This window comes from Eubalaena glacialis, chromosome 18 (assembly GCF_028564815.1).
Source record: "Eubalaena glacialis isolate mEubGla1 chromosome 18, mEubGla1.1.hap2.+ XY, whole genome shotgun sequence".
In the NCBI taxonomy this organism is placed as follows: domain Eukaryota; kingdom Metazoa; phylum Chordata; class Mammalia; order Artiodactyla; family Balaenidae; genus Eubalaena; species Eubalaena glacialis.
In genome coordinates, this window is record NC_083733.1 from 8,491,727 (window position 1) to 8,504,796 (window position 13,070).

Genomic DNA, 13,070 nt, shown 5'->3' on the forward strand with positions numbered 1-13,070 from the left:
CTGGGCCGTATGGTAGTTCTGTTTTTAGTTTTTTAAGGAACCTCCATACTGTTCTCCGTAGTCGCTCTACTAATTTACATTCCCACCAAGAGTGTAGGAGGGTTCCCTTCTCTCCACACCCTCTCCAGCATTCATTGTTTGTGGATTTTTTGACGATAGCCATTTTGATTGGTGCGAGGTGATATCTCGTAGTTTTGATTTGCATTTCTCTAATAATTAGCGGTGTTGAACATCTTTTCATGTGCCTCTCGGCCATCTGTATGTCTTCTTTGGAGAAACGTCTATTTAGGTCTTCTGCCCATTTTTTAAAGATAGCTACTATTTTTATAATCAGATATATTGAAATAAAATTTACATAAAATAAAATTTACCGACTTTGGGAGTATAATTGATGAGCTTTGATAAATGTATCCAGTTGTGTAAAACCATTTCTACAATCAAGATATAGGACACTTTCATCCCTGAAAGCTCCCTTGGGCCCTTTTGCAGTCACTTCCCTCCTCCCATCCCAGACCCTAAAAACCACAGGTTTACTTTTCATGAGTTTAATTTTTCTGTATCTAGAATTTTATATAAATGGAATCCTACTGTATATAGTCTTTGAGCCTCACCACCTTCACTTATCATGCTTTGGAGATCCAATCATGCTATTGAATGTATCAGTAATTTGTTCTTTTTTACTGCTGAGTGATAGTCCATTGTATGGATATATCACAGTCTATCTATTCACTGGTAGACAATCATTTGAGTTGTTTCTAATTAGGGGTTAAGTAAAGCTGGAGCACTGTAGTACCGTCTTTGCGTAAACACAAGTTTTCATTTAACTTTGGTAAATACCTAGGAGTGGGATTCTCAGGTTGTAGGGTGTGTATTTCACTTTATTAAAAACTGCCAAATGGTTTTCCAAAGTAGCTGTACCATTTCACATCCCCACCAGCAATGTATGAGCGTTCCAGTTGCTCCACATTCTAACCACTAATTGGTAGTATCTGACTTTTAAATTTCAGCCATTCTAGTGGATGTATAGTTGTATCTCTTGTGGTTTTACTTTACATTTCCCTAGGAACAAATGATGTGGAGCATATTTGCCATTTGTGTCTCTCTTCTCTGGAGAAGTTTACCTTAAAATGTTTGCCAATTTTTTTTTTTTTTAATACAGTTGGTTGTCTTCTTATTGTTATGCTGCAAGACTTATTTTGATATTCTGGTTATAATTCTTTTATCAGATACTCATTTTACAAATGTTTTCTCCCAGTCTTGTAGTTCTTTTAAACAGCAAAAGTTTTAATTTTGATGAAGTCCAACTTATCACTATTTTTCTTTTATACTTCATGATTTTGGTATTCTTACCTATAAATTCAGTTTTTTAAATAGATATAAGGCCATACTGGTTATCTATTTCTTCTTGAAGCAACTTTGGTTGTTTGTGTCTTTCAAGGGATTTGGCAATTTTGTCTGTTATCAAATGTGTTGAAATGAAGTTGTTCATGATATTCCCTTATTGTCCTTTTAAGGTCTGCAAGATCTATTGTGATCTCTTTTTTTGATACTTCATATTTTAAATTTGTGTCTTCTCTCCCTCGTTCTCTCTCCCTCTTGCCCCCTCTTTCTCTGGCTTCTCTCTTCTGTGCATGTACATGTGCGTGTGTGTGTGTGTGTGTTCAGTCTGTCTAAAGGTTTACTAATTGTATAGATCTTTAAAAGAACGTGCTTTTTGTTTCATTGATTTTCTTGCTTGTTGTTCTGTTTTCATTGATGATTGCTCTTTATTTTTTCCTTGCTTCAGCTTCCTTTGTTTTAATTTGCTTTTCTTCTAATTTATCAAGGTAGAAAAACAAAGACCACTGACTTGAGACCTTCTTTTTTCTAATATAAGTATTTAATGGCATAATTTTCCCTCTAAGTGCTGCTTAAGCTGCATCTCACAGATTTCGATATCCTGTATTTTCATTTTCATTCATTTCAAAATTTTATCTAATATCTCTTTTGATTTCTTCTTTGGTCAATGAATTATTTAATAGTTTTTAGTTTAATTTTCAAATGTCTGGGAATTTTCCACATATTCTTCTTTTATTGATTACTAATTTAATTCCATTATAGTCAAATAACATATTTTACATGATTTCAATGGTGTTAAATTCACTGAATCCTGTTTTATGGCCCAGAATATCATTTATCATGGTGAATATTCAGTGTGCACTGAAAAATAATGTGTATTATACTGTTAATGGGTAGAGTATTCTATAAATGTCAAGTAGGTCAAATTGGTTGGTAGTGTTGTTTGAGTCTTCTACATTCTTACTGATTTTCTGTCAACTTGTTCTATCATTTACTGAGAGAGGAACCTTGAAGTCTCCAAATATAATTGTGGGCTTGTCAATTCCTCATTTCAGGTCTATCATATTTTGCTTCATGTAATTTGAAGCTCTCAATTAGGATTGCTATGTCCTCTTGACGAATTGACCCCTTGACTATAAGAAATATCCTTCTTTATCCTTGGTAATATTCCTTTTTCTCAAGTCTACTTTTTCTGATATTAATATAGTCTCTCCAGCATTCTTTTAACTAGTGTTTGCTTGGCATATCTTTTATCATATTTTTACTTTAAACTGTCTCTGTTTTTATGTTTGGAGTGGGTTTAGAGCACATAATTGAGTGTGACGGTTAATTTTATGTGTCAACTTTGCTAGGCTATGGTACCAATTGTTTGGTCAAACACCAGTCTGGTTGTTGTTGTGAAGGTAATTTTTAGATGAGGTTAACATTTAAATCAGTAGACTTCAATTAAAGCAGATTGACCTACCAAGTGTGGGTGAGCCTCATCCAGTCAGTTGAAGGCCTTAAGAGACTGAAGTCCCCCAAGGAAGAAGTAATTCTGCCTCCAGATTGCCTTCAGACTCAAGATTGCAAAATCATTTCTTCCTGGTGTCTCCAGCTGTTGGCCTGCCCTGAACATTTTGGACTTGCCAGCTCCACAACTGCATGAAACAATTCCTTAAAGTAAATCTCTCATCCTGTTGGTTCTGCTTCTCTAAAGAACCCTGACTAATACATTGGGTTTTGCTTTTTTTATGCAATGTGATATCTGACTTTAACTGAAGTGTTTAGACCATTTACATTTAATGTAATTATGGATGTAGTTGAGTTTTCTATCATCTTGCTATTTGTTTTATATTTAATCCTTCTGTCCATTCTTTTTTTTTCTTCTTTTCCTGCCTTCTTTTGAACCAAATGAGTAATTTAAATTTTTATTTTATCTCCATTATGGCTTATTGTTCTACCTCTTTGTCTCTCTTTAAATGGAAATCTGGGGTTATTCCTTATTCCAGTGTGAGATATCTATATCTATATCTATATCTATATAGAGAGATATAGATATATAAAACTTATTACAGCCTACCTTCAAATATTATACCACTTCAGGTATAGTAGAAGACCCTTACAACAGTATACATCTACTTCCCTTTTCCTAACTTTTATGATATTTGTATCATATATTTTACTTTTATAGATCTACTAAATCCCACAATAAATTGTTATTTTGCTTAAGTAGTAAATTCTTTTGAAAAAGTTTTTTAAATGAGGGGGAAAACTTATATTTACTTATATATTTACTATTTCCAACACTCTTCATTAATCTGTTTAAATTAAAATTATCTCCTACCATTTTATTTTACATAATTTTCAACAAGGAGTCTTCTGTAATTTTACTCTTTGTTCTTCTGTACATAATTTGTAATATTTCTCTGGATGCTTTTAAGATTTTCTTTTTATCTCTGTGTTTCAGCAATTTGATTTTGATGTACTTTGGTGGGGTTTTCTTTGGGTTTATTCTGCTGTGGTTTGTTGAGCTTCTTGGATCTGTGGGCTTATAGTTTTCATTGAATTTGCAAATTTTTCAAACATTGTTTTATCAAATATTTTTCTGTCTCCTCCACCTCCTTCTTGGAATCCAGTTACTTGTATGTTAGAATGCTTTACATTTTACTAGAGGTTGCTAATCCTTTGCTCATTTTTCTGTATCTTTCCTCACTGGCCTTCATTTTGTTTACTTTCTATTGCTATATCTGCAAGGTTGTTAATTTTTGATTCTGCAGTGTCTAATCTGTTAATCTCATTTAATGTATTTTTCACTTCAGATATTATATTTTTCATGTCTACATGTTCCCTTTGGGTTTTTAAAATATATATTTCATTTCTCTATCCATCATGCTCATATTTTCCTTTACCTGCTTGAACATATGGGATATGTTTATAATTGTCTTAATAATAACTGTTATTTCTGGTTCTGATTCAACTGATTGATTTCTCTCCTGGTATTTGGTCATATTTTCCTGATTTTAGGTATGTCTGAAAATGTTTGACTTAATGTAGGATATTTTTAATATATTGTTGATTGCTGGATTTTCTTGTATTTGTGACTCCCAGTTAAGTTATTTAGAATTAGTTGGATCCTTTTGAGGCTAACTTTTAAGCTTTGTTATGCTGATCAGAATTTAATTTAGCCCAACTACTAAGGTGATAGCCCTCTGAGGATTCTAGCTAATACCCTGTGTTTTTTCAAGATCTTTTCTCAAAGGCTGGTGGGAAGACAAACTATTCTTGTTGTGTGAGCTCTAGGAACTTTTCTGTCTACTACTCTCATAGGTCATTTCCTCTCACTCATGAACAAATTAATACTCAGCCAAAGAATCAAGGGACATCCCCATGTAGATTTCCCAGGCTCTTTCTCTTGCATCTCTCTTGCCATCTTACTTTGTCCCACAAATTTTTGTTGCCTTGGCTTTTCTGAACTCTGACTTGTGTCTCCTCAACTCAGACTGAGTTGGGTATGTTTAGGTTTTCAATCTCTGTGCTCTGTCCTGGTTAACTGACTCTGGGCAGTAAGTTGTTAAAATCATAGTTTATTTGTTTGCCTTTTTCAGGAATCGTAGTCCTCTGGTGTCTGTTGTCAAATGTCTAAAAACTATTGAATATATAACTATAATTATATAGATATAATTTATTTCTTCTTGTTTAAAGTGAGAAGATAAATCTGTCTTTGTTATTTAACATTGGTCAGAAATAGAAATCTGGAGTTATTTTTTATTCCAGTGTTTTTCCGACAACTAATGATTTAATTATAAATTGTGAACCTTTTATAATATAGGGATATATGTTTTAATAGTGAAAATCAGGATAAATGTTCATGTGTGCATTATTGCTATCATGCCAGCTATACAAAATCATAGTATAGAAAGGTATTGTGGGTCCTAATTGTGGGTATCTTTAGATGCTAGGACTATACAGCATGTTTTTTGTCTTCTTTTTTTTTTTATATTTTCCTAATGTTTTATAGTGGAAATTTAGAAATTGCTTTTATTTTAGAAAAATGAACTTTATTTTAAAATTATTTAAAAATACTTCTACGCTGAGAAAGCAAATCTAGAATAGAAAGTTCTCATCTACAAAAATGTATGTAAATGAATTAACACGCATATGCAGATTACCTCTTTAGGTGCCCAATCCTGGGCTTGACAGTCTCCCCTCATACTGTACTTATTTCCAAAATATAATTGGGGCTTATAGTAAGCACAGATACAATAAAATAATAAAATCAAGATGGAGATACAAGTTCAAAATACAGGAAATAAAGTGAGTGGCAAGTGTACGGGTTGAGTGGAGAACGGTGGGAGGGGCATGGAAAGGAAGCAATGTAATTTTAACAGAAAGCCTAGACTCAGGGTAACTTTGGAAATGGAACACAAAATTTATCTGTGAGCTTACTGGCAGCCAGAACAAAGAGGGAAAGAGGGGGATTTGGAGCTTGCAGAGTTAAATCAGAAGTTAGCTCTTCTGGAGATTCCTTTTTCAATTTTGTATTTTTCAGTTCTGACTTCTAAAAGATTTTCACATAAATGAGATCAAAGAAACGCTCAACAGATAGAGGTGTTGTGCTTAGCTCTTTGAGGACAAAAGAGAATGCCAGGCATAGACCCTTTGCTTAATGAAACTGGGATCCAAGAAGGTAGGGAAGACACATGCATAAACCTGGAATAGTTTGAGACTAAAACGAGACAGCGTATGATTGATCTTAAAGTCAAAAGCCTGCAAGATTCCAGTTAGAGGTCGACCTTCGGTTCTTAATGGATGGGTGAGGATGGCTAAGCGCAGGGGAAGGAAAAGGCATTCTAGAGGAAATGCACAACAGAGGAAGGCCAAGAGGGAGGTGAGGGCATTGCACATGGCCTGGGAAGGTGCTGAGTGTGACCGTTGGGAGCAGCAGGGATGTGGAAATAAACTCACTGCCTCTCAAATGAGAGATGATTCCATTCAAGTCACACCAGTAGTCCTGAGTGTCATGGTGGAGGAAGCATTGACCATAGACCCACAGGCTCTCAGTTCAAATCCTATCTCGGCTAAATTAAAGGAATTAAAGGAAAGAAATGCAATACCTACCACCTTGAGGCTTCAATAGAGCTAAATGAAGTTTCATATTTTAATACATGCTATGCACCAGGCTCTGTCATATGTATTAAGGTGTTTTGTTCTATTTTAAAAGAATGAAATAATGCCATTTGCAGCAACATGGATGGACCTAGAGATTATCATACTAAGTGAAGTAAGGCAGACAGAGAAAGACAGCTATAATATGATATCTCATATATGTGGGATCTAAAAAATGATACCAGTGAACTTATTTACAAAACAGAACCAGACCCACAGATGTAGAAAACAAATTTAGGTTACCAAAGAGGAAAGGGCAGGGGAGGGATAAATTAGGAGTTTGGGATTAACATAAACACACTACTATATATAAAATAGATAACCAACAAGGACCTACTGTATAGCACAGGGAACTATACTTGATATTTGGTAATAACCTATAAGGGAAAAGAATCTGAAAAAGAATAGATATGTATATGTATAACTGAATCACTTTGCTATACACCGGAAACTAACACAAAATTGTAAAGCAACTATACTTCAATAAAAAAATAAATAAATAAAAATAATAAAACACCTCACACACAGGAGGGAGTGCTTTTGAGTCCAAACATAGTCTTCACAATTTTTATAATATACTGATGTCACAAGGCATTTTTGGCCAGCAGAGCTAAGATTCAGAATTTCTCATGGAAAGTTTCTGACTCTGAGCCCACAATTTAGCATAGAAATTTTGTTTTGTCGATTACTCCAAAGAGGAGTTTGGTTTTGTTGAAAGGGCTAGGAAGACAGCAGAACAGATGCAGTTTCTAGTCTGGCTTTAATTTGAACCTGAGTTTGAGAGCCTACGGTTAGAAGATTGAGGGCCTGAAACATTCATCTAGCTGGTGTGTGTGTATGTGTGTGTGTGTGTGTGTGTGTGTATTGTTGTTGTTGTTTTTGTGTTGAGTCCTCTGGAAAGAGAAGCAGGCTGCTCTGGGATTGAATAAGAGAAACCATGAGTTTCTTTGAACAGCCATGACCAGTGTTGGCCCTTGTACCAGCCAGGGTCCAGTCAGGAAAACACAAACCACACGGCTTCAGCTAAAAATTCAATAAAACACCTTGATTACACAGACACTGGAAGACTTAAAAGGCAAAAATGGAAACAGTGAGGTCACATAGCAATAATACCTGTAGGAGGCAGCTGCCACGCCTAGGGCCGGTGAACAGAGGGTAGGTATTAGGATCTCAGAATCCAGGAGCTCAGAAGAGAAGAGACCCGGTGGACCAGAGACCCAGACCTCCGAGGCACGGTTGATTCCCAGCTCTGGCTCAGGGGAGGGACCCTGGGAGCTGGGGCTCCCACCGTTGGTTGACTCCAACAGTGGCTGTAGGGAGGAAGGACAATTGCCAAGGTGAAGCGAGGCTGAGAGGGCAGCAAGCCGAGAAGGTAGCAAACCCCTTCTCCCTTCATCACCCTGCAGTCTGCCTCCAGCACCCCCTATCAGCAGGTCCTAAGGTGGCACCAGCTGCAGGCCCGAGGGGTGCGGAGCGCCAGCCCGGGCCACGGAGCGGCCTGGAGAAGAGGCCGGTGTGAATGAGACCCAGAGCATGACCAGGTTCCTTTCTGGGATCTCACACAGGCCAGCACAGGATGGGAGTGCTCTCCGACTGTGTGAAAATGAGACGCAACAGGCCTCTTCTTGAGGAACGACTGTATAGGCTGTGTGCCCAGATGAAAACATGCACGTTTCTTTCTTTATTTCATCCTGACAGTAACCAAGAGATGAGTATTACTGGTTACATTTTACTAGTAATACTAGTAAAGTGGAGGATCTGAAGCCGGGAGAGCTTATGCAACTTTCGAAGGGTTGCAAAGCTAGTAGGTGGGAGAGAGAAAAAATAAACGGAGAACTCAGTGACTCCAACGTAATTCCCTTTTCACTCACACGAACCTGACTTACACACCCATCAGGCAATTACATCTTTCCCGCTAATGGGCGAGTTCCATGAGGTCAGGACCACGTAGGACCTGCTGGAAGGTGCATGCAGGTAACCGGCACCGGGTACACAGATGTTCTCTAAATAACGGTTGAATAAACAAATGAATATGTTTAACTCCCTTTAAGACTAAAGGGAGTTTTAGTGTGATAGGAAAATGTTTTAGTGTGATAGGAAAATGTCCACATATATAATTTGATACCCAAACACAGATAAATCATGGGTAATCCATGTGTATGTCTAAAATGTATTTTAGCACTGCACCAAGGAAAGCAAATGCTTTTGAAGCCGGGGGCGGGGGGACGGGACACGTGACCCTAACGTGCTCGTCTTTCCTTCTTCTGAGGGACAACACGTAACTTTAAAATGAGGCAAATGAGAATACACATGTGATCTTTGAATTAACCATCCCATTGAACTCTGGTCTCTTCCTGCCCCTCCCCCAGCCCATCCCCCACCCAAGCACAGCCTATCATTAGCTGCTCTCTGGAATCGACAGTAGAGTAATTTGAACTCTGGCTCCCAAGGGCCTATTCTTTTACTTCCTGCTGTAGGAATACGGGGCGTATTGATTAGATATCAGACCGTAATGGGCTTCCAATCTCTCTGCCTTAAGATATATGACGGAGATGACAGGAAACAGATACCCTGTTACTACTTGTAAATACTCTGGTTGAACAAAATGGTTGCTAACCACTTCGGTGCCGTGTACTTTCACCACCAGGAAGAAGCTACTTTAACACTCTTTCCAATATAATTTCCTGGAAAAGGAAGGCCTGGAATTTCCAGGACTGTCATCGACTCTGGCAACTCTGCAGGAAGGAAGACTTCCCTTCAGGGTGAACCCTTGAGAGTTGATACGATTGCTCAGATGCAAACCCAATAGCATCTTCAGCCCGTTTGCCCCCATGTGACAGCTGTGAGGGAGGAGGGGTTGGAGGCTGAGCAGAGGCCAGAGCAGGGCTCCTCCCCTTATACGTAAGACCTAAAGTCAGTACTTCTAGGGGCCTCAATTTCCTCATCTGTAAAATGCGGAAACAATCCCATTCCCAGCACCCCTGCAAAGATCGAGTACAACAGTGCATTCAGAGGAGCTAGGACAGTGCCTGGTGCCTGCTTCATTCTCCTTCCTTCCCCCACCCCTGCCTGCCCCTGGAAATAGATTTCCCGTTGCTGGAATTATGACAGTCCTTTGGGTTGGGGAAGAGGCAGCCACGCACAGCATATCTCCTAGTGTGGCACAGTCCAGACCCCCAAAGAGCACACCGTGGTGGCATTTGTAGGCAAATGGACCAAACGTCCCAAGCTGAGCTGAGCTTTGTCAGCACAGGAGCAAATCCTGGTTCCACATTGCCGATGGCAGCCTGGCCCAGGCACTGATAACTGCCTGTTCGAAGTTGACCTAGGTTTGTTTGGTGGGTTTTGCCCACTTCCTGCACCAGGCCTATGATGTTTGTGTTAGCAGGACCCTGACTCACAGCTTGATAACTGCAGAGGTAGTTACGAGTTGACTGGTGGCATCTTCCTCCTCCTGGGGGCCCGGCAGACGCCAAGGAGAAGCTTCCACACTGCCCTCCCTGATATGGGTTTGATTTTGCACAGGAGGGGGTGTCTTCCACTGGATCATCCATTTCCTTCCCTTTTCTTATCACAGCAAAGATGACTCAAAAACAAATTGAACGCCGGTTCCAGAAGGATTCCAAAGGATGACTGTAAACTTTTAAGGGGGAATAAAATGCGAGTTTATACATTTTTAATTATGCCGGGCCTGAAGCTCATACTCATTTATTACTAGTGATATCAGCCAATTATCTGCCACTTCTCTAATCTTTGCCCTGCAAACAGACATGACCTCTGGTCAAGTAAGATAAATAGAGGCTTAAAAATGGCTACCTGCTGGGAACTGATTGAAAAAGAGGGAACAAAACGCCAGGAGCTCAAGTTAATCCTGGACTCTTTCCCAGCCTTTTCTAGGCTTTTGCTTCTGTGGGTGAAGACAAACTCAAGTGGACCCAACCTCCTCTTTGCTAACATTTCCCTGTTTCTCCTTCCTCCCCTGCCCCCATTAGAGTAAGGAGATCAATAAAACCAGCTTTGAGAGAGGAAGGAAACGATCTCCAGGCTGGTATCAAATGCCATATCTCCGCAGCATGTGGAAGAGGGCCAGTGAGCAGTGAGTGACCTGCCTGCACATTCCAAAAACACCGAATTCATATTATTGGCTTCATCAGCATTGTCCCTCCTGGAGGTTGCTCTTAATTAGCCCAGGAGACGATTAAAGAAAAGAACAGTGACCGTTAGCTTCAATACAGAGGGATCTGGCCAAGAAAGAAGCAGAGACACAAAATGATGGGCGCCATTGATCCAATGCTCTGTTTGGACCAGGCCCCGTGCTCAGTTCCTGAGGTGCAATATCTCCTTTCATCCTTGTAACAACTCTTTGAAGACAGTCTTGATTATTCCTGTTCTACAGATGAGCATAATTGAGGCTTGAAGTTAGGAAGCTTGTCCTCATTTGCACCGCTGATCATTCACACAGACGTCTGCCCGACCCTTCCCCAGCACCCCAAATCCCAAAATGAAGGCTGACTCTGAGTCCCCATCATGCTACTTGCTCTCCAGCAGCAGAATAAAGATGGAGGTACAGAGAGGTCATTTAATCCAGCCACTGATTTTTTAGGATAGAAAGTGACTTGCCCAAGGTCACACAGCAGAGCTATGACTTCTGATTCTGGACTGTCAGCCCCAGGCTTTTGGCAAAGATAAAACAGACTTGTCTGCTGTGCCTGCATCATTCCCTTAGACATTAGCAGGAAATACACAACTCCTCAATGACATGGAACTATAAGGGCCAGAAAAATGGAACTATAAGGGACAGAAGTTTGACATAATACAAGTGAATTTCATGGGTTATTTTATTTATTCAACAAACGTTTATTCAGCACCAATTATATATAAAGCATGGTTCAGGTGCTGAAGTTTTGGCAATGAAAAATAGGTATATACTAAAAGTGTGTGTGTGTGTGTGTGTTTCTTTTCTTACTTTCAAGTAGTTACACTAGAGATAAATTTGAGCTTATAAGTAAAATGAGGTAAACAAGATTTTTAAAAGATTAATAAAAACTGCAACTACCTATAGACATGCATTACAAATTAAGGCATCAAAACATACATTTGCTTCAGAATTTATCTTGGTCACCCAATATGCTTTTTACAGTATTGAAGGAATCAAGTTTTTTTGAATTTGCTAGTTGTAAAAGTAAATAAAAACAAACTAAAGTAAAAGCACTTCTAAATTGGATGTTCTTACCTATGAGTAAAATGCTGAGTATTTTAGAAAGAAGGAATAATGACATGATCATTTGCTGAGTACTTACCGGGGATTCCACAGACATTACCTCACTTAATCCTCTGGAAACTCTTGCAAGGTGCTATTATCTCCATTTTACAGATGGAAAAATGAAAAGAGTAACAGAGTCTCACTAAGACCAGACAGCAAAGAAATAGCCAAATTAATTGCAGAGCTGATATTTTAGGTAAGATACCTCCCCGCTTACCCACAAGAGGATTGTTAGGGTTATATAATAAAGATAACATCACAGTGATAAAATAATAATCACATATTAAGCATTTGCAGTGTAGCAAGTATTATGCTAAGCACATTTCAGACATTATCCTATTTGATCCTCACAACAAACCCAGGAGGGAAGTACTATTATTAGCTCCATTTTACAGAGAAGAAAACAAAAAACACAGAGAGGGTAGGTAACCTGTCCAGGGTTACACAGCTAGTACAAAATAGAGACAGGAATCAAACCCAGTAAGTGCAGCTCCAGCCATACACTCTTTCTTTTTTAAAAAAAGAACATCTTTGTTGGAGTATAATTGCTTTACAATGTTGTGTTAGTTCCCCCTGTATAACAAAGTGAATCAGTTATATGTACACATATATCCCCATATCCCCTCCCTCTTGCATCTCCCTCCCACCTTCCCTATCCCACCCCTCTAGATGGTCACAAAGCACCAAGCTGATCTCCCTGTGCTATGCAGCTGCTTCCCACTAGCTATGTATTTTACATTGAGTAGTGTATATATGTCCATGCCACTCTCTTATTTTGTCCCAGCTTACCCTTCCCCCTCTCTATGTCCTCATATGTCTGCATCTTTATTCCTGTCCTGACCCTAGGTTCTTCAGAACCTTTTTTTTTTTTTTTTTTTTGGATTCCATATACATGTGTTAGCATACAGTATTTGTTTTTCTCTTTCTGACTTAGTTCATTCTGTATGACAGACTCTAGGTCCATCCACCTCACTACAAATAACTCAATTTCGTTTCTTTTTATGGCTGAGTAATATTCCATTGTATATATGTGCCACATCTTCTTTATCCATTCATCTGTCAATGGACACTTAGGTTGCTTCCATGTCCTGGCTATTGTAAATAGTGCTGCAGTGAACATTGTGGTACATGACTCTTTTTGAATTATGGTTTTCTCAAGGTATGTGCCCAGTAGTGGGATTGCTGTGTCATATGGTAGTTATGTTTTAAGTTTTCTAAGGAACCTCCATACTGTTCACCATAGTGGCTCTATCAATTTACATTCCCACCAACAGTGCAAGAGGGTTCCCTTTTCTCCACACCCTCTCCAGCATTTATTGTT